General features: G+C 39.7%; 1 protein-coding gene and 1 long non-coding RNA gene across 9 annotated transcripts in view; one reads left to right on the forward strand and one right to left on the reverse strand.

Moving 5' to 3' along the window:
• ARHGAP28 (Rho GTPase activating protein 28) overlaps positions 1-20,286 on the forward strand; it is a 174,015-nt gene that overhangs the window by 53,456 nt on the left and 100,273 nt on the right. For 3 of the 7 annotated variants that reach the window (XM_077135940.1, XM_077135938.1, XM_077135939.1), the window contains exons 2-3: positions 3,257-3,347; positions 11,000-11,072. The exons of 3 other annotated variants lie outside the window; for them this stretch is intronic. The gene's annotated coding sequence lies outside the window, so the exon portion shown is untranslated. The remainder of the gene's footprint in view (positions 1-3,256; positions 3,348-10,999; positions 11,073-20,286) is intronic. One more of the 7 variants, XM_077135941.1, reaches the window with a different exon arrangement.
• Positions 11,733-20,286, reverse strand: part of LOC143662316 (uncharacterized) — a 43,119-nt gene continuing 34,565 nt past the window's right edge. For both annotated transcript variants that reach the window (XR_013165289.1, XR_013165288.1), the window contains 3 exons: positions 14,990-15,137; positions 12,611-12,868; positions 11,733-11,863 (listed from right to left, as the gene is read on the reverse strand). This is a non-coding gene — a long non-coding RNA (uncharacterized LOC143662316). The remainder of the gene's footprint in view (positions 11,864-12,610; positions 12,869-14,989; positions 15,138-20,286) is intronic.

Below are 20,286 nucleotides of genomic sequence, written 5' to 3' on the forward strand. Positions count from 1 at the left end.
CTGCCCCCTTTTGTCCATTTGCCCTTCCGTGTCATCATTGCACAGATCCATTTCTGTCCCCTACATTTAGGCAGTGCGTCAGTGTACTGACTGTGTCAAGGTGCAGGTTTTGGGACATCAGTGTGCCATAAAAGTAGTACATTTTGGTATAGAAATTTTGGAAAAATCCAATTTGAAGAAAAAACAAAAGCCAAATAAAACTAACAACATAAAAATATCATGAATCTTACCATAAATGAACCAAAAATAATGTTAGCAGTTTTGATATATTTTGTCCCAGTCCTTTTTTACATGTGCCAATAGTCAGAAGGCATGCAGAGATGATACTTATCATCTTACAAGAGTAGTTTTGTATCCTTATTTTTCAACTAATACTATATTGAAATTATTTGCTCATATTACCCCAAATCATGAAAATTTAGCTCGTGTCCATATGGTAGACTGTTGTATGAATGCACCACAATTTATTTCGCTTATTTCCCAATGGTGGACATTTAAATTGCTTCTAATTTCCCACTCTTTTATAAATAACTCTGTAGTGATCATAACCACACATAAACCTTTGTCCATGTTTTTGAGTATTTTCTGAAGGTAAATTCTGAAAAGCTAAATGACTGGGTCAGAGATTATATATTTTGTTAGGTCTTTTCACATACTATTTTTTTAATCCTCATGACAATCTGGAAGAGGGATTAATTAATACAGAGAGCTCATTTCTTTCCAGCCCCACAGGTTTTTTTGTTTGTTAGTTTGTTTTTGTAAAGACTAGGTCTCAGAGCAAAGCAGAGGCAGATAATAGAGGAACGTTGGAACCTCAGAGAGGTCCTTGTTCAGTCCTCAGCAAAACGTCCATATGGGCGTCCCTTTATTAGTCATAGATGGAACCAGCTATTGGGAGCCAAGCAAGCTTCACTCAGTTTTCTGTAACGGCTGCCTTTGGGGCCTTACTGTCTGCATCATTCCTTTAGGGTGACTATTTATTTCAAGAAGATGTGATCCTAGTGTAGCGTGAGCATAGCCAGGCCCTTTAGTCAGCCTGAGTTCCAATGCCTGACAGCTCTGCCTCCCCCTAGAAGTGATGAGACCTTGGGTGAGTTATTTAATTTCTCTGTACCCTGGTGTCCTCATCCATTAATATTTTAACCTACCAGTTAGTGCTATAAGGATTAAATGGGACACTGTATGTAAACTGCACACCTTAGTGCCTGCGTAATTAAGAGTCTGTATAGTTTAGCTATATTTACTGTAAGGTCTGGCTGATATTTATTCCATCGATATTGATTGACCACTTAGAATTGTCGGGGGCTCTGTTGGGTGAGAATGAATGTAAAAACCACAAAAAATTACTTAAACTAAACTTTGCCTTCAGGAGCATGTGGTCTAGCCAGGAAGACAAATAACTCATTTTAACCAGTGAGACAAATGCTATTACTGAAGGAGTATCTAAAGAGTTTGGAAAACAAGTGTGTAGATGGATGATTGTGCTAGGACAAGGGGATAAGAAAGAACTCAGGGAAGGGATCCCATAGTCTGAGAGTCTTTGAATTTACTGCTTTGCAAGGCACTGTTGATTGTATGAAGCATGAATTCATCCAGGGGAATAGAAAGCCAGGGAGAAGTCATAGCCTGAGGAAAGGCAGGGATTCTAAATTCACAGCTCACTTAAGGATCTGTGATTACATCATTTTGGTTGAATTTTAGCCTATAATGTGGGAGTTAGGGATAGAGAAGAGTAGCAGGAGATGAGTTTGAAAAGGTAAGCTAAGGCAGGTTATATAGAAACTTTTATACAAACAAAATGAGTTTGGAATAGCTGCCGAACAATTGGGAAAAACTCATCAAATGGTTGTAAACAATTGAGTGGTGTAATAAAGCTTTTGTTTAGTTACATAATCCTTGCAAAGGCATATAAAGTTATTAAAATGAGAGGGCACAGGAGATTGGGAGACCAGGCAGGTTGTAGAATGGCCTAAATATATGTTAAATTTGGACAGTGGTGTAAGGCAAGATAGAAAAAGGTGGATTTGAGTGATGTGTATGAGGTTGACTCACCAGATTTGTGGACCTGCCCAAGAGGGAAGGGAAGGAAGAGGGAGAGTGAAAAATGGCAGGGTGTGTAGTGAAGCCAATGAGGAGATTGGGGAAAAGGATGATTGCAGTTTGGGAAGGAGTGAGTTTTGGACATGATGCATTTCAGTTGAAGGAGAACCTACAGAAGGCAGTTTGAGATCCTGAAGATTTGCAAATCCTTGACCTGTAAGTGAAGCAGTGGAAATGGATAAGACCATGGGGAGAGCTTGGGGGAGATGCAAAGTAGAAGGAGGATGGTAGAAGGTGGTTTCCGGGCAAACCCAGGAAACCACCAACACTGAAGGCGCAGCCTCTCCTTAGCAGTGCTCTCATCACTGGCTCCTCTGTGGACTGTTTCCCAGGTCTCTGTCAACATGGTCACACCCTCTAAGATGGCTCCTTTGATGGGGCCAAGCTATTTGCCACTGATTTTTACTGGTATCACTCTCAGAGGCTTGACTCCACATTTGGTAAAGAATTTGCCCTTTATATTGCTGATTTTATTAGATGTTCCAGCTATTTTAGTTTTAATGAAATCCGCTTGAAATGATTGAACTCTGTGTTTCTTGTTAAATGTTTTGGAAACTTTGCTGGCAACTTCCTATGCCCTAAAATGTTTAAGCTCCCTGATTCTGCTTTAGTGTTCATTTTCTGCAGTGAGCAGAAGCTTCTCTAATAATCGGTCCTGTTGAACATTCGTAGGGATACTCTAGCCATGGCCATTGCATGAGCAGCAACCACGCTGGCAAGTAGCTTGTGAGAAACTACCAGGGGCATGGGAGCGATGAGTACTCAGGTCAGATTGCCTGAGTTTGAATCCTGGCTCAAGTCCTTATTTTCTCCTCTGTAAAAATGGAAATTATAAGTGTATTTATATGAGTTCCCATAGAATTGTTGAGGATATTCAACTGGTAGTTTATCCAGTGTTTGGTACTAGTGAGTGTTAAATATAATTACTGAGTGTTAATACACCTTGAATGGAGCCAACTTCTCTCTTGTTTCTGTTTTAAATACCTTGGTGCATGCTGCATTGTGCTTTCCTCCCACTTTCCTGAAATCTAATACAGTATGGAACTGGGAATGATCGATTCTCTGATATTCGGGGATATCGGACTATCACAGCAGTTCATTCTAATGGATTTTGGAGACTATCCTTGTTCAGGGTGTCCCTCCCTTCCTCTTACAGAGTCACCACTTCACATCAGTAAGCAGAGCGTTGGCTTAACTCTGCAGCCTAGCAGGGCTCAGAACATCTGAAGTGATCCGCAGATATTCTGGTAGGTTCATTTCCTTTGTTCTCCCAACGAGGTCACTAAGAACATTAAGATTACAAATCACATTTATAGTAGAAGGTTTTCCTTTAATGTCTGTGACATAGAATCCTGCAGTCATAAGAGCCTGGGCTTTTTCATAGGCCATTGTAAATATCAAATTTAGTTTCAGTCCAGATATTGGACTGAACAATCCTGCAACACATTATCTGAGAAATTCCCCAAGCTCTTCAGTATGAAGATAGATATTGAATGCTCAAGGCAAACCGTGTTGTCCTTACCGGACTGCTGATTAGGGTTGTGGAATTTGCACTATTTGAACATGAGTAATAAAGCAAAAGTGCTAGCAAAATAGACATTTTCAGTAATTGCATATGGTTGTCCTGTTTTCTTGGGTAAAGCAAGATTGCAAAAGGGCTTACCGTCTACCCAGTTGGCTTTCACAAACTGGATATTTGTGAGGTGTTTATATTCCAAGATCTCTATTTTGTTTTCATTGAGTTTCTATAATAAAAGCTTCAGAATGTGACTCCCAGGATTTAGGTATACCAGGATTCCTTAAACAGGCATTTCATGAGCAATGCATGCTGTGGTTCTAGGGCAGCGGTTATATTCAATTGCCTGCCAAGTTTTCACAGAGAACATCTACATGGCTTGTAGGGCATTTTAAACCTCTCCCTCATAATAAGGAAAGCTGTACTAAATAATGATGAACATCCACTTATCAAGACGTGTTTGGGCTCTGATAATCCTTAATTGTTTCAAAATCACCCTGGTTTACACTTAACTTTGCATCAAACCTCTGGTAGAAATTCAACCATCCTGCTACAACAGTACGACAGATCCTTATGGGATTGGAATAGTATGGGAAACTTCTGGGAAAATACCAGGCTGGACCAAGATACTGGAAAGGAGAGGAAAGAAGAGGGGGCAGCCATATTCAGCTCAGGGCATGACCCCAGATTTCATGTCTCAGCACATGATCAGAGGCATGGACCGTCCAGTCAAGGCTGCCTCTTATTAAGAATGGGCTGGACCTGCAAAGCCCTTCCCAGCTCTAGGTCAGAGCTTGTGGAAGTTAATGACAAGACTCCACAGCTGAACAGAATCAACTTTTTCATCACATGCACAGGTTAGATGACCAGGCTGCTGCTTGTGGATGGAATTTGATCCTTTCTGAATATTCATAAATAATATTTGAGCAACGGAAGCTGCTAAAAATCAATCAGTTTTACAATGCACATGAATTTCACAGTCACGAATATAACATTTAAAAAATTTCTGATGACGAAATTCATATTCTACTTCTGACCAGCCGTTTCTCACAGGTAGTAGGAATGTTCTATCTTGTCACAGCCATGGCCTATCAGCTCTACACAACAGAGTGATTTCTTAGTTACATCTGGTTAAATTGAGGAATATTCAGGATTTTCCCCTTTCATCCCTTCCTCCTCCTCCCCCTGTGGTAGTTTAGGGATTGGTGTTCTTGACTCAGCCTTCCTGGAACTTCTCTTCTGGGTCCTCAGCTGCCACCCTGAGCCCCTTAAATGATATCATGTTCCCTGGGATGGAAATGTGGTTCTGCGGGCACAGACATGACTCTCTGATGGCTTTCTGCTTTGAGCTGAGCCTATGTCCTCCCCTGTTTTCTGGTAGGATCTGTGCATACAGCAGCCTCTGTTATCGGGACCCTCATCTCCAGCCATCAGACTCAGAATTGGGCAATCTCTGTTTCCTTCTCTCTCTGTCTCTTAGCTAAACCCAGCACCCCTTAGGCAATGCGGGGCACTCCTGGCTCCATCACTTCTACCCACCATGCTGCCATCTCCACTGCATTCTTCCTGTACTTGTGGCCTGGATGGTGCCACCAGGCTGCTCCCTTACTAATTAAAGAAGGATGAGAAGGAAGAGGCAAGTCACCACCCATATTCCCCAAGACTTCTTGGTGGGGGGAGTCTTTGATGGTGCCAATACCCAATGCATTATGGCTTTTTATTCTGGGAATGAGACTCTGAGTACAGAACCTCCAACTGCTTATAACACTCTTCCTCTCCAAATTTTTCCCTTCTTAGTTTGGAGTAAGGTGGTAGAAAAACTTGTTCTGCCAGTTCATATCTCTGCAAAACTATTTTTGTCTCTCACTTGAACTAGAGTCAAGAATTTGGGATTGTTGTTTGCTCTTTTTATTTCTTTTGGTAATTCCCCCTGGGGCACATGGTGAACAGGCCACCCCATATCTCTTTGAATATAGGGCTTAGAGAAGAGAGTGGTGATGAGGGGGACACTTAGTCAACATTGTAGCCTATTATTCTGGCAAAGAGTGCTCAAATCTGAGTGTCCTTCAATCCCAGATCAGGTGCTAACTTTCTCAAGATTCCAGCCCTTTTTAGCTGCCCTCTATGCTTGAAAACAACTGCTGTGCTTGGCCACTGCAGTCACCAAGACTGAGGAAAATGTGACAACCCCAAGGTGTGTTGTGATGACATAGAGGGTGAAAGACACTGTTTAACATGTTAGAAATCCAAATTTGAGGATGTTGCTCTTTTTAAAAAATGTATTCCTAAGAGTGTTGATTAGAGCTCTAGTAAAAAATTCCTTGACGTGTGTGTATGTGTGTGTAAAATTATCTTTCTCTAACAGAATTTTGGTTGGATTTTCTAGAAACTCATGGTGCTTACCACTTTTGATTTTCCTTCAGTTTCCTTTTTTGCCCCAAACTTAGAAATCCACCTGTGATATTGCCTCTAAATTCTAAAAAAGGAGTTGGAAAGTTTTAGGCACTGTTCTAGTTTGCTAGCTGCTGGAATGCAACACACCAGAGACGGATTGGCTTTTAATAAAAGGGGATTTATTTCATTTGTTCTTCAGAGGAAAGGCAGCTAACTTTCAACTGAGGTTCTTTCTTACTTGGGAAGGCACAGGGTGATCTCTGCTGGCCTTCTCTCCAGGCCTCTGGGTTCCAATAGCTATCCCCGGGGTGATCCCTTTCTTCATCTCCAAAGGCCTGGGCTAAGCTGCAAGGGCTGTGCTACATTGAGCTCTCTCATTTAACCATCCAGCCAGTTAAATCAAGCATCATTCATTGCAGAAGGCACGCCTCTTTGCTGACTGCAGATGTAATCCTCATCATGTAATCAGCAATGGATGAGGTTCACATACCATTGGCTCATGGCCACAGCAACAGAACTAGGCACCTTCACCTGGCCAAGTTGACAACTGAATCTAACTACCACAGGCACTGAGCCCTTGAGGTCTTCTTGACTGCCCAACCCTTTCCTACCTTAAAGACTTCTTTCTCCTAGGGACACTGATGCCATTGTCTTCTTAATTCCCTGAGCTGCTCTTTTAATGACTTCTAGAATGTCCTTTATTCCTTTGCCTCAAGCAGTCAGCTTGTTTTTCTTTTATCTTAAGGCTGTCCCTACTTACCAAGCCCCTGGAAATCTTTTGTTTCTATAGATTGATTGCCTGTCACAAAATAAACAGAGATTTGTTGTGGTCTGTTTTCAAGTAGCCCAGTTAGTAATCAGACCCTTTCTGTTTTATAGGTATTTACTTATTTATTAGTTTTTATTTTGAAATAATTTCAAACTTACAGTACAGTTGCAAAAATAATACAAACCCATACAGAGAACTCCACATACTCTCACCCCAACCATATATCCAAATCCAACAATTTTAGGTTTGCCACCTTTGCTGTATCTATCGTCTCTCTGTCTGTTTTCTGAACATTGGAGAGTAGGTTGGACACATTATACTCCTTGAACACCTAATACTTCCATGTACATTTCCTGTGAACAAGGATATTTACTTATGTAATCACTGTATGTGCAGTTATGAAGTTCTAGAAATTTAACATTGATATAAAGCTTACGCTCTATATTCTGTTTTTTATGCTCCATTAATGTACTTAAGAGCCTTTTCTCCTTCATTCTTAGATTCTGTCAGTATGATGTATTACATTTAATTGTCATTATCTCCTCAGTTTGTTTGTTTTTTAAGTTGTGGAAGCATGTTTACAACATAAATCTTCCCCTCCCAACCCTCCTAAACATACCATTTGGTGGGATTAATCGTATTCCCAATACCGCAGTACCCTCCCACCTATGAGTTTCTGTCTCTATGAGTTTGCATATCCTCTGATATTTTCTTTGCAGTCACCATGGGATTTAGGGTATTTACTGTTAACTACAGGGGGGAAATAAATAGCTAATATGGTTAAAAGTCCCTCTGGGTAGATCCTCTTGTCCTCTGATCTATTTTCTACTCATCTCCACCTGCTCATGCTCTGGGAGGTCTCTTGGGGCTGCCAACAAGCCTCCTTTGCTCCCTTGTTCTGAATTGGGTTTGGCCAGTGGGAGGCTTAGAAGAAGAAGGGAGAGTGGGAAGGTAGTGAGAATCTGGGGTATTGTCTGTCCTTGTCCCTCCCCTTCCCCAGGAAGTGACTGTGTTGCTCTACTCAAGATATCCAAGCCCACATCTTTTTCTGTGACTGTGTCCTACAGCTCCTGTTCCAGCTTCAAAGTTCTCTGTTTCTGGTAACCACTCCCTCCCCGTACCCCTCTGGCTTCTAGTGAGTGATGGCTCTTCCTCCCAGTTTGCTAGCTTTAAGGCCCCCGTTTGCTTTTCCTCGGCTTCACTTAATGCTGTTCACATCTTTGGAAACAGCTCCTTATTCAGACCTGTTCAATTGCCATGTGTGAGTTTGCTGACTGCTTCTTCCCAGGACCCCCATGGAATCCAAACAGTTGAGAACACAGGTCCCTGTGAGGCCTTGCTACTCTAGTGTGTCTGAACTAGAACTTGTTAGAAATTCAGACCTCTAGGCTTTGCCCCAGACCTCCTGAATCAGATTGTGTCCTTTGAAAAGACTCCTAGGTGATCTCTGAATAAAGAGGAAGAAGTGTTGATCTAGAAGTAACTCCCTGCTCAGAGTGAGTGGCCAGAAGCCCTGTTGGGTTGTCGCCTTCCTCTCTGAATGTGACCTCTTTTATTTCTGGGGGAAGCCCACAGTTCCTTTGCTTCCTCTGCCTTGTCTCCAGCCTACCTTCTACCCTGCTACAGAGCTCACATCCTTCTTACGCCCTTCCTTGTTAATACTCAAACTGTTATTGAATCTGTTGTAAATTCCAGGTCTCGTAGTAGGTGTTAGAAATACAGAGAGAAATAAGGCAACCTAGCCCTGCTATGAGCAAAATCAATTTGTTTGAAAGAATGAAGACATGTTCTTAACCAGTGCCAAGTCAGCGGAGGGTACATGCGGTAACAGGGATATGAATAAAATCATGTGGACAGAAATGCCATAGTTATTTAAATTAAAATAGTTTGATGAATGTGAGGAAGACTCTATGTAGAATCCTTTGAAAAGCCTTGTGTTTTCTAATTGGGGTCACGTTTAAAAATCTCGAGTAAAGGTATCTGATTAATAGTCCTCTATTCTCAAACTTTATTGAAATATCACTTTTTGACAAATAGCAGGATCTTTCCTGGGAATATCTAACCATTTGGGGAATCAGAATTATCTGTTTTGAGCAACTGCTGAGCTGCAAATGCCTCTGAGCAGCTGGGGCTCCTCAGAAATTAAAGAGCTGATTTTTTTTTATAAAAGGAAGTACATGGGGAAAATAAAAACAAAAGCAAATGATTCCCTTGCTACCTGTCTTTGGAACGAATTTCAGCTCTTGCTAAAGAATCTCAATTCCCCTTTGGAAAGGTTCTCATATGAGTTCCTAATTAGGCCCCTGTCCTTTGCCACCTGTAAGCAACACTCTCCCCTTCAAGTCTCTGCATAATTCACATATGTGAAATGACACAGATTCCAAATTACTCAGCCAAAATGGGGGAAGGGAAAAAATTGTCATACCATATATGTCTTTTTAAAAGAACTATTGAGGTGCATGGGTGGTTCAGTGGTAGAATGCTCACCTTCCATGCGGGAGACCTGGGTTCAATTCCTGGACCATGCACCCTCCAACCCCCCCTCAAAGAAAAATAAATATTGGCTTAGGTCTCTGAGCATCAATGTTGCCTCTCATTCATTCAAGAGGACTAGGGGTGTCACTTAAAACTTACCCTACCCAGATCTTTGCCACCTCTACCTGGTTAGAGATATACTGAGCAATAAAGAGGATCATTCTAACATTCAGCTTCTCCAGCTTCATTTCTGTCTCCGTCTTTCCCTTCTTTGGCCTGGTGACTCCTCCGATTAGCACTTGTTGCTGATTTCTCTCCTTCTTCTTTTTGTAAGTAGCTGGGACTTGGATCAACTTCTGGGTATACTTGTAGGAGACAGTGCCCTCTCCTTGTTGCAGCCCTGTGATTCTTCCACCCCTGGTGTGTCATTCTTATTTTCTGAGAAATGACTGCAGCAACCAGCACCTTCTGAGAATTCCCAAGAAGTGGGTAGAGTTGAGAAATCAAGAAAGGGGCATTATTGTGTCTGTGATCTATAAATGAGCCTCCCTCTATACGTGATCACTCGTGCTTTTCATACTGTGGGTGGTTACCCAGGAAATCAATTTAGTTGATTACTGTCAGCATTTAAAAAATGAAATAGAAAAGAAAATACATCTGTGAAACACCTCACATAATGAGGACATTTTGTTAAAGTTTTATTTGTTCTATATATATGATATACATGTGGACTAGGTAGAAACACAGATTGTATTTTTTGACATGGGTATTTTTTCAACAGGTTAAGCACTTGTTGAAAAACTTCCCTCTAGGAGACACGGGGTGTTTAAGGAGAAGTTTTATATGGGTAGAAGAGTTAGAGGCAACATTATTGTCTCTAAATGGAAGAAAATAGTTAGTTAAACAATACAGACTTTTGAGGTCACCTGCCCAAGATACTGATTTCTAGAGTTAACTTATACCATCTAACCTGCAGCTAGAAATTATCCACTATTGAGTCAAATGCGTTATAAATTTCCCGTTTTTTTACCCTTTCATTTTCTTCTGCCTTCCTTTCTTTACCTTTCAGTAAAGAACATTTTGGAAAAATTGCCCTGTAAGTGCATATCTGATCAGGAAAAGTGGAAGATAGGATAAAAATCCGAGAATGCAAAGGAGAAAAGCAACCCTCGGAAAGGGAGAGGTGGAACTCAGCCCATCATCTTGCCCTTATCCACTGTGACCTTCCTGCCACACTCCCATCAGGACGCCTTCTTGGGGTGTACAGATCACTGGTTCTGTTCTCTTCATTCTTCAAAATTGTTATTCTCATGTCCTTGTTATTGATAGATGAATCCCATTAAAATGACCTAAGATTGTGCCATTTTAAAATTTGATTAACAGTATTAAACCAAATTCTTCCCACACCAAGATCTGCCATTCACGGCTATTAAAATTTTACTGTGGAAAGAAAACCCCCCAAAAAGCAGATTTTCCTTTTGGAAATCTTTGTATTCTCCCGGCTTTTTCCTTTGTTCTGAAATGTTCCAATAGGCTTATTGGTGCAGATTTGAATTTTGTATTGAAATTGTATTTTGAGAATAAGGAAAAAAAATCAGACAACCAAAATAAAAATCAACGTCCCCTGAGTGAAGAAAGTTCTTGTGGCCTCATCTCTGTTACGTGCCTTTCTTTTTAACCAAGAGCATATTGTTTGCTCTTACTCTTTAGGTATGAGTTTAACAATGCAACTCGTTTCCTTTCAGGTCCACAGCGGGGGAAAGCTGTCATCACACACCACAGTGGTTCTCTACAGTGGGAGCTTTAAAAAAACCTCAGGTATCTGGGCCCCAACCCCTGGGATTCTTTGACCCAGATGTCAAGATTTTTAAAAGTTGTCCTGTGCAGTTAAAGTTGAGAACCCCATATGGTGGGGCCTTGAATATTTTAACTCTGGTGACTCATTTCCTCTGGGTGTAGAAAGACAATACATTCTGGGGTGTTTTGTTTTACTACTCAAGTGTGCAGTTTTAATTCATTGTTAAAAGTTTAATTAATTATTAAAAATATTAGGCACAGCTCAGAGACTTTTGTATTTTAAGTAGATAGGTCCAGAAGATTTTTTAAGTGGTATGCAATCCAATTGTGATTTCTTCTTCTGTGAGTTCTGCTTCTTTCAACACATTCTGATTCTTCTTGCCTTTTGCCTAGTCAGAAACTGTTGTTTAACTTCAGTTTCTTCTAGGCCTTAGGGCAGCAGCACATCCCAGGCTCTTCTTTATTTTCTTCCTAGAGCTTATAGCTTATTATTGTTATTATTATTTTTTAATTGTGGTACCAAAATTTCTCATCTTCACGTGTGGACTCAATTATAGCCATATTATAATCACCATTCCTTACCAAGACGTTTTCATGACCCTAAACAGAAACCTCTTAAGTAATAATTCCCCATTCTTCCATGCTCCCAGCTCCAGGTAACCTCCAATCTACTTGCTGCGTCTATTGATTTATTACAGATATTTTATAATTTGATTATATACATGAATTTGGTGATTCATCGAACACCTTCTGCTTACTTGTGGTTTGCCAGCCTTTGTCTCAGGAGCTCGGGATATAAAGATGACTTTTCCCTGGAAAAAGAATTCCTGAGGTCAGTTTCTCTTTTGTACCAAGAGATGAATTGGAAAATGAAGTATGTGCAGCAATATTTGGAGGACAGTGTAAGTGGCTGCAACCCTTTCATGAAAGGCTTCACCCAGATCATGACATTTGAACTGAGTCTTAAGGGATAAATATGTTACCTGGTGTGATAGTTTGGAGCCATACCCCAGAAAACATGAGGTCACTTCAGTTAAGCTGTGATTGACCTCAATCAGGATGGGTCTTAATCTTATTACTGGAGTCCTTTATAAAAGAATGAAATCCAGGCTGAGAGAGAAAACCACAGCGAGCAAGGAGCTGAAATGGAACCCAGAAGAGAAGGAAGAGACCAGGAGAAGCTGCTATGTGGCATGCCATGTGAGAGAGGAGCCATGGATCAGTGGCGGCCTGCCTCAGAATGCCAGTCTTTGGGAAGAAGGCATCACCTTGATGATGCTTTGATTTGGACATTCCCTGGCCTCAAAATTGTGAGTGAACAAATTCCTATCATTTAACCTGGCCCATTTAATGATATTTGCTTAAGTGGCCTATGAAACTAAAATATCTGGCAATGGGGAAAACATCCTTGCAAAGCATGCTACAGTCCCTTACTTCTTCAGCCAACTGGGGAAGCTGTGTGTTTTGAAGAGGAATTGCAGGGATGAGGTTGGGAAAAAAAAAAAAGACTTGGGAGTCAGGGTGTAAGACCTTCGTTTGGCAGATTTAAGCACTTTTACCTTGAGTTTTGCACAGTGGGGAGCCAGCAGAAGGGAAACTACCAGCAGAACAAGTCTATACTTTGAAGAGATTAGTGGTGAAGCACATGGAGGATGGACCCAAGGAAAATAGCTCCAGGAAGCAAGGAAAGAGCTTTAAGAGGATTTTGCAATGGATGACTCAAGTGTGGTGCGAGTACTATCGGCATGAAAAGGTAGAAGACTTCAAAAGGACTTAAAATGATGATTTATAGGAAGAGCATGGTCATTATGGAAAATCTGGAAGAAAACAGAAACAATATTAAGAGGAAAATAAAAATAATCTATAACTCTTTCATCAGAGATACCACCATTAACAATTCTTTCCATTTTTCCTTGTATATTTTATATAGTTAAGAAAATTTTACATCCTGGTTTTTCATTTAACTCTATGAAAAATATTTTCTTACTATAATTAAGACACTCCATTAGAATACTTTTAATGGCACAAAATCACCTTTGTATGGATTCATGATACCAATATGAAGCAATTGCCTTAATTGGTTGCTTCCAAATTCTCATAAATAACATTGTGCTTAACATCTTTGCACGTAAAACTTGATCTAAAATTGTAATTATTTCCAAAGGCTGTATACCTTAAGTAGAATTAGAGTTAAGCCACACTTAACATTAAGACTTTAACACTGCCATATTGTTTTTCAGAAAAATACAGAAACATATACCTTAGATTTTATAAGTATTCAAGATGTAGGATAGTTTGGATTTGATAGGTAGTTGGTAAGTATTTTAATGCTGTGTGTTGTTTTTCAGAAAAAGTACAGAAGCATGTGCTTTAAATTTTAGAAATCTTCAGTATAATGGGACACTTTGGATTTGGTAAACAGTTGCCTTGGGGGAGCCAGAAATGAGGTAGTTCAAAATGATTCCAGTTTTCCAATTTTTTAATTTCCAGACTTGACAAATGGTATATTATCACTAACCAAAGAAAACAGAATACAGGAAGAGCAGATTTTGCAGAGAAGATAATGAGTTCTGTTTTGGACTTGGTGCATACTGTTGCTATTGCAGTGGTAGAAAATTCAAGTAGTATACAGTTGGCGATTTAAAAAGTCTGGAATTCAACAAAAGAGGTGGCAAACTCAGGGCCTGGGTTGGAGAGAAGTTTGTCATCTAACTTATCAAAGTCAATGAATGGGTGGAAGAGTTGAAAAAGTAAGAATAGAGAAGTGAGGATAAAACCCTGGGGAATGCCTCTGCTTTTGAGGGTTGAGTAGAAGAAGTAGTGAAATAGACTAAGAGAAAGTGATTAGGAAAACCAGGAGATGGCACTGTCGTGGAAGCAAAGAATGAGAGATTTTCCAGAAAGGGAAAAATAGTCTACAGCCCTGGCTCTCAACCCTAGCACTTTGTCCCCTTATACCATCCTGAAATGAAATTTACAGATAACATAATCTCCCTATGTGTATAATTAAAAAAAATCCATATGGTGCCCCAACTGAAATATAATGCAACAATATAAGAGGAATGTGCAATAAAATAATAAGTATTTCAATATAGAAGCATCGGGGAATGACCAAATAAGCTAGTCGCCACAGTGAAGCAGTCATATGAGGTATATGCCCTCATATGTGCAATTACCGTGGGTGGGAAAGCTACAGATGGAGGCTGGACCATGCATGCTGTGTGACTGCAGATGACCTGAATTGTGAATATTTGAACAAAACAAAGTACAGCTTACCCTCTCTATGTACTTTAGTTGCATTGCTTGAAAACTCAGTGTATAAAAAATACTTTGCATTTGTGTGTAAAACTGAATGAGGCTCTAGGTGATTATATAAACAGGCTTTTTACCTTTGGTTTAAGTCCAGCAGGATTTTCAAAAGGCAAGTGTGACATCCTCCTGTCCACTGCATGTGGGGGCTCAGCCTATTGAATGCTGGAAGGTTCCTAGTTATTGTGATGATCAGAACTCTCTCCCACAGCATTTCAAAACACTACTGGTGGAGTAACACTGTCCAGGTGAGAAGCTGGGGTTCACAATGTCAAATGCCCCTCCTAAATTCTTAGGAACACTGGCTAAGCAGGAAATGGGGGATGAATAACATAATGTTGTATTGTTTTTCCTCCCTACTTGATAGTAGAGTTTTTCCACTGGTTCTACCTATTTTGCTCTTATCCCTTCCCACTTCCTCTCTGATATAAATATTCTTAGGTGAATCCAACAGAAGCACAGATGTTGCAATTCTTCTTAGCAGCTGCTCCCATATAACCTGTTTCTGGCCCACTTACACACTAAATCTCCTTCCTGAAGCACCCCGCCCGATGCTTACACACCTGATTTCAACTTTCATTTTAAACATTAAGGAGAACAAAATGAGAATTTTGAAAGAAACACCTTACTTCTTCCGGGGCATTTATACTGTATTGGGAACAAAAGCTTTCCGCATTTCTTCCTCAAAGACCTTCTTACTTTTTAAGTCTTGTGATGTTAGGCAAGTCACTTAACATCTGGAGCTTCCATTTCTTCATAATTAACATATAATAAGACCTGAAATGTTATACAGGTATAAGGTACGTATATTATGGACCCATCCATATGTTATGGACCCATCCCAACAGAGATGACCTTGGCACACAACATGAGCTCTTAAGCTTGAAATAAAGACAAAGGACAATGGCCCCTTTAATATTTCTTTGAAATGTTATTTTAATTATTCAAGGCCCTAGATGCTTTTTTTATATATACCTTCTATTCCACTTCATTCTCTCCTTCATTCCATATTCCTGCCCCAAAGGGAAATGGACACATTTGGAATGGATAGAGACAGTGTGAAGAACAGAGCTAAATTTAGAGCTCTGAATGGAAGACCCCATCGTTCCTGCCACTAGGAACATGAGCCTCTGCTGGCAAGTCATTTTGAATGTTACTCCTCTTTCACAGAGCGTAGCGATGCTTCGATAATTTGGTTTTAAAGTACATTGGCTATCCTCAGCTTTGTGATATTAAAAAATCAGTCATTTTCAGTTTTAATCACAGATGCTTTAGGTTGAGCTTAGCGACCTCACACTTTTATTCCAGATCTAGCTCAACAGAACTTGAGACTATGAATTCTAAAGGCACACAGCCAATTTAATTTTTCACTTCCAAGTTTCCTAGGCGCATGAAGAACGATTAAGCAGATTTAAACAGGTTATCTGGAGAAATCAACTGAAGCATTTAATTTTTATTTTCACAGTTTGCCATTAGACTATTTTCCTGCATATTTGTTTTATTAAAAACGAATTTCCTAGATTCGAGAGTGGATTGTACAGCTTTCTTTTCTCTCTAGATGAGTGGACCGTCACACAAAAGTACAGATTCAGGGTAGGAACAAAGAACAAACAAGTTTTGATTGAGTCTCCCATCCTTCCTGAGATTCAGCGAGGAGGAAAATGGGAAGAATCTTTGCCAGAAAGGAGAATTAAGTCTTAGAGTTTCTCAGCTCTCTAGGAGGATGTTTTTTAAACAGCTGCAGTTCCTCAATATGAGGTCAGAGAAGGGAGAGGGTCTCTATTGTGTGCTTGGCAGGCACACAGCAGCAGCCTGGCCCCTAGCATATATTCTTTTGCTCTAAGCCAGGAGTTGGCATACTTTTCCTGTAAAAAGCCAGATAGTAAATATTTTTGGCTTTGTGGGCTATTTCAGTTTCTTTTGCCATTGCAGCATGGAAGCAGCCACAGATGGGGAAGGCTATGCATTAATCAAGCTGTATTCAAAAATTTTCAGTGGGCTGATTTCATCCCATGGATGTAGTTGGCTGTCCCTGCTCTTAGCTGCATCCTACCTTACTGGGCTAGCTGAGTATGCCCAACCCTTAATGGGAAAGAAGGCAATGGGGACCTGAGTTCCTCTTCATGCACAGAGTAACCAGATACAGAGAGGGTGGACTTTCCTAAGTGCTGTAGTATCCAGGCCACAGCCTGAGATGTTACCAAAAAGCTTATTAAACCTATAACCAAATAACATGTATACTCTTATCTTTCAGAGGTAACTTTAGAGCCAAAATTCAAAGTAAGGCCATTATAGCTAAGGCCTATGGGCTTCTGGTACATTAAGGGGCAGTCTGGTGAATGGATGCATGGACATACCAAACAAAACATCACATGCAAGGGTAATCACAGTGTATTTCTTAACTCTTACTAAGGCATAAACCCTAGCTGCTAAGAACCAGCAGGGTGTGCTGGTAGCAACTGACTGAAAAAGTTCTCAATAAATGGAAGCATGGAACACACATACACATATGTATATATGGGCATATAAAAATATACACATACACATATATACATAAATACACACATGCATTTTTTCAGAGACTATTGAGGTCATGTGAGACCTTCAACTTGGATTTCGTCATTCTAAATCTTCATCTTCTCCCTCTTCCTGACTGAGGAAAATGAGACTTTCTCTGGTAAGCCTGACCTATCCCTTCTTGTCCCCTTTGCATCTCACAATCTCACCATGCCCCCTTCCCCGTCACATATGTAATCTCTCCTTTTCTGGAAGCTTCCTGCCCTCTGCCTCCAGAGATGTGAAGGTCCTCCTCTTTCTGAATCAATATGCATTTATTGGAATGCGGCATTTTCTGTATGATGTGATGGTTACTTTCTTCAGAAATGGTAGGTTGTCATGCAGACTGAGAAATCCAGTGTTAGTCAGTTCACTGAACTCGCCCTTTCCCTTTACTTTCTCTGATTTATGTTAAGTTCAACTTTATTTTTTTCTTCCAGAAATACCCATTACAACATCCCACATTCAAATAATGAGACTGACAAGTTACTTGACAAAGTCCCTTTGGACCGTTACTGAATAAAAGGAGCAATATGAAAGCAAAGTCCCGGATCACTCTAAAATTGTCTGTTAGTTTTTCCCTTTTGTGCACATGCAGACACACATGCTCATACTTCTGTGGTTGTTTTGTTTTGTTTTTCTGCACGGGCAGGCACCGGAATTGAACCTGGGTCTCCAGCATGGCAGGTGAGAACTCTGCTACTGCGCCACCATTGCCTGCCCACTTCTATGGTTTTGTATCTCATTTAAAAATAATTTAAAAGTTTAAAACAGGGCGGGCCGCGGTGGCTCAGCGGGCAAAGTGCTTGCCTGCTATGCCGGAGGACCTCGGTTCGATTCCCGGCCCCAGCCCATGTAACAAAAAACGGAAAAACAAAATACAATAAAACAAGAAAATGTTTAAAGATGTTTCCCTTTCTTCCTTCCTTCCTTCCTTCTATCCTTCCTTCCTTCTCTCTGTCTTTCCTTTAAAAAAAAAAAAAAAAAAAAAAAAAAAAAGTTTAAAACAATTCTAAATAAGCAAACAAATGGAAAATGAGAAACATTTGCCAGGGTGGTTGGTCAGTGGAAGGTTCTGGAAACTGCTAAACTGCTTATTATAAAATAATGAGCTTAATCTAGGCAGACATCAATGATCACCAGAAGGAAAAGGCATTTTATATGTATCTGCTCAATAAATATTTATTGAACGTAATAGACTTTGAAGGCCGCTCTGTTCCCTCCCTGTTTATTGTCATCTAGGTTTGGATAAGGTTTGGATAAGGGTAATTCTGAGGTTAGGAGGATCTACTGCAGACTTCTGCTTTGTGCAGGCTGCCTTTTATTTTCCTTTGGGATCAGCATACCCTACCTGAAGCAAGACTTCAGAAATGAAACAAAAAACCTACATCACTTTGATGTTTTCCAAGTTTATTCTCTGTCACTGAGAGACTAGAAAATGAGAGGTAACCATAAATGCAAAGATCTCTGCCTCCCAGATGTTTCCCTGGCTTAGGTGTCTGCCTTTGCTTCAGATTGTTGTCTGAAGCCAGAATCATTCCAGCAGTTAGTTCTCATGCAATCATACAGCTTAAATACTCTGGGTTTCCATGAGGTTTATGTGGTATTTCTCCTCCCAGCCCTCCCTCTTTCCTTTTCTCTCCCATAATAGCATAGTTTTGTTATCTTTTGGGAGCTGGCACTGCTGGGAACAGATTTCTACTATTTGGGGGGGTCTGATAGGAGAAGGGAAATTAGAGAACAGTGATTAACTTTAGATAATGGTCTTTAGAAACAAGTTTTTTTTTTTTTTTTTTACTGAAACCTTGAGTTTAAAGGAAAAACATTAATGTTGGAAGGAGGAAGAAGTTAGGTATTTATTTTGTTCAGTAAAATACAACTTTTTCTAGAACACATACCGAAAGTAACTAATGATAAATTACTAAACCTATAAAAAATTCCTCTGAAACATATTTATTCAATACAAAATTCATTTGTAAAACATTTCCGCTAATAATAATTTTAGTATAAGTATATATTTCCATATATATTCCATAAATACCTAATTCCTTTCTATGTTTATGCATTTAAATGTTACTTGTATTAAGCAAGCATCATAGAAAGACCACACCCCATGACAAACTTAGGGTTGTCAAAATAAATCTAGTGTCATTTTAAATTTCAAGTAGTTTAGAATCTAATAGTTGAGATGATTATATCCTCAAGGCCGTGAAACACAATATGGTGGTGAGTGGCATAGGTTGGCAGGTTATTTTCATCTGGTAAAATCAGGAATGATATCTTAGAGAAAGCAGTACTTACTTTAATTCCTGGTTTATACTGCACCTCCTTATTTTTCTCTTAACCATATATAAAGTTTTCTCAGTGTCTATTCAAATCTTTAGAGTCTCCCACCCCCATTTTAAAAATTCAGTTTTTTTCTTATTATTGAGTTATGAGAGTTCTTTACATATTCTGAGTACAAGTACTTGATTAGATTGTGATTTGCAAATACTTTTTTGTAGTATTCGGCATGACTTAAAAGTGTCTTTTGAAGAGGAGAAGATTTAAGTCCATTTTATAAATGGACTTTTATTTTATGGATCATATTTTTGGTGTACTGTCTTTGAAATCTTTACCTGACTCAGGGAGACAAAGATTTTCTCCTTTGTTTTCTTATAAATGTTTTTAGGTTTTTACATTTAAGTCTATGGTGTATTTTTAGTTTAATATTTGAATATTTTAATATGGTATTGGGTATGGATGGAAATCATTTTTTATCTTTGCTTTCGGTTTCTTTCTTTCTTCTTCTTTGTTTTTGCAAATGGATGTCTAAATTGTACAGCATCATTCTTCAAAAAGATGGTCTTTTCTCCATAAATTGCTTTTGTAGCTTTGTCAAAATTAGTTGACAGTAAGACATTGACTATTTGTCTTTTGATGGCAATTCCACACTTTAAGTCTTTAATTCAAGTAACATAAATTGGCCAGGCTGCTATGACAAATACCGTACAGTGGGTTGGGTTAACAGGAATTTATTGGCTCATGGTTTTAGAGATTAGAAGTCTAAAATCAAGGTTTTGGCAAGGCCACACTTTCTCCCCAAAGTTTGTAGCAATCAGGTGCTGCTTGGGGTCCCCTGGCTTTCATCTCTGCCTCCCATCACCTGGTGATCTCTCTCTCTCCTTGTATCTGTTCCTCTGGGTCCCACTGACAGCCAACCACTTCCTGTGTGGTCTTGTCTAACTGACTGCATCTGGATTACTTCTGTTTATAAAGCCTGCAGTAATAGATTTAGGCCCACCTTCAATTAGTTGGTTCACACCTTAACTAAAAATAGCATCTTCAAAAGGTCCTCTTTAGAATAAGGTCACATCCACTAGAATGCAGA

The sequence above is a fragment of the Tamandua tetradactyla genome, chromosome 18 (assembly GCF_023851605.1).
Source record: "Tamandua tetradactyla isolate mTamTet1 chromosome 18, mTamTet1.pri, whole genome shotgun sequence".
NCBI classification, from domain to species: Eukaryota; Metazoa; Chordata; class Mammalia; order Pilosa; family Myrmecophagidae; genus Tamandua; species Tamandua tetradactyla.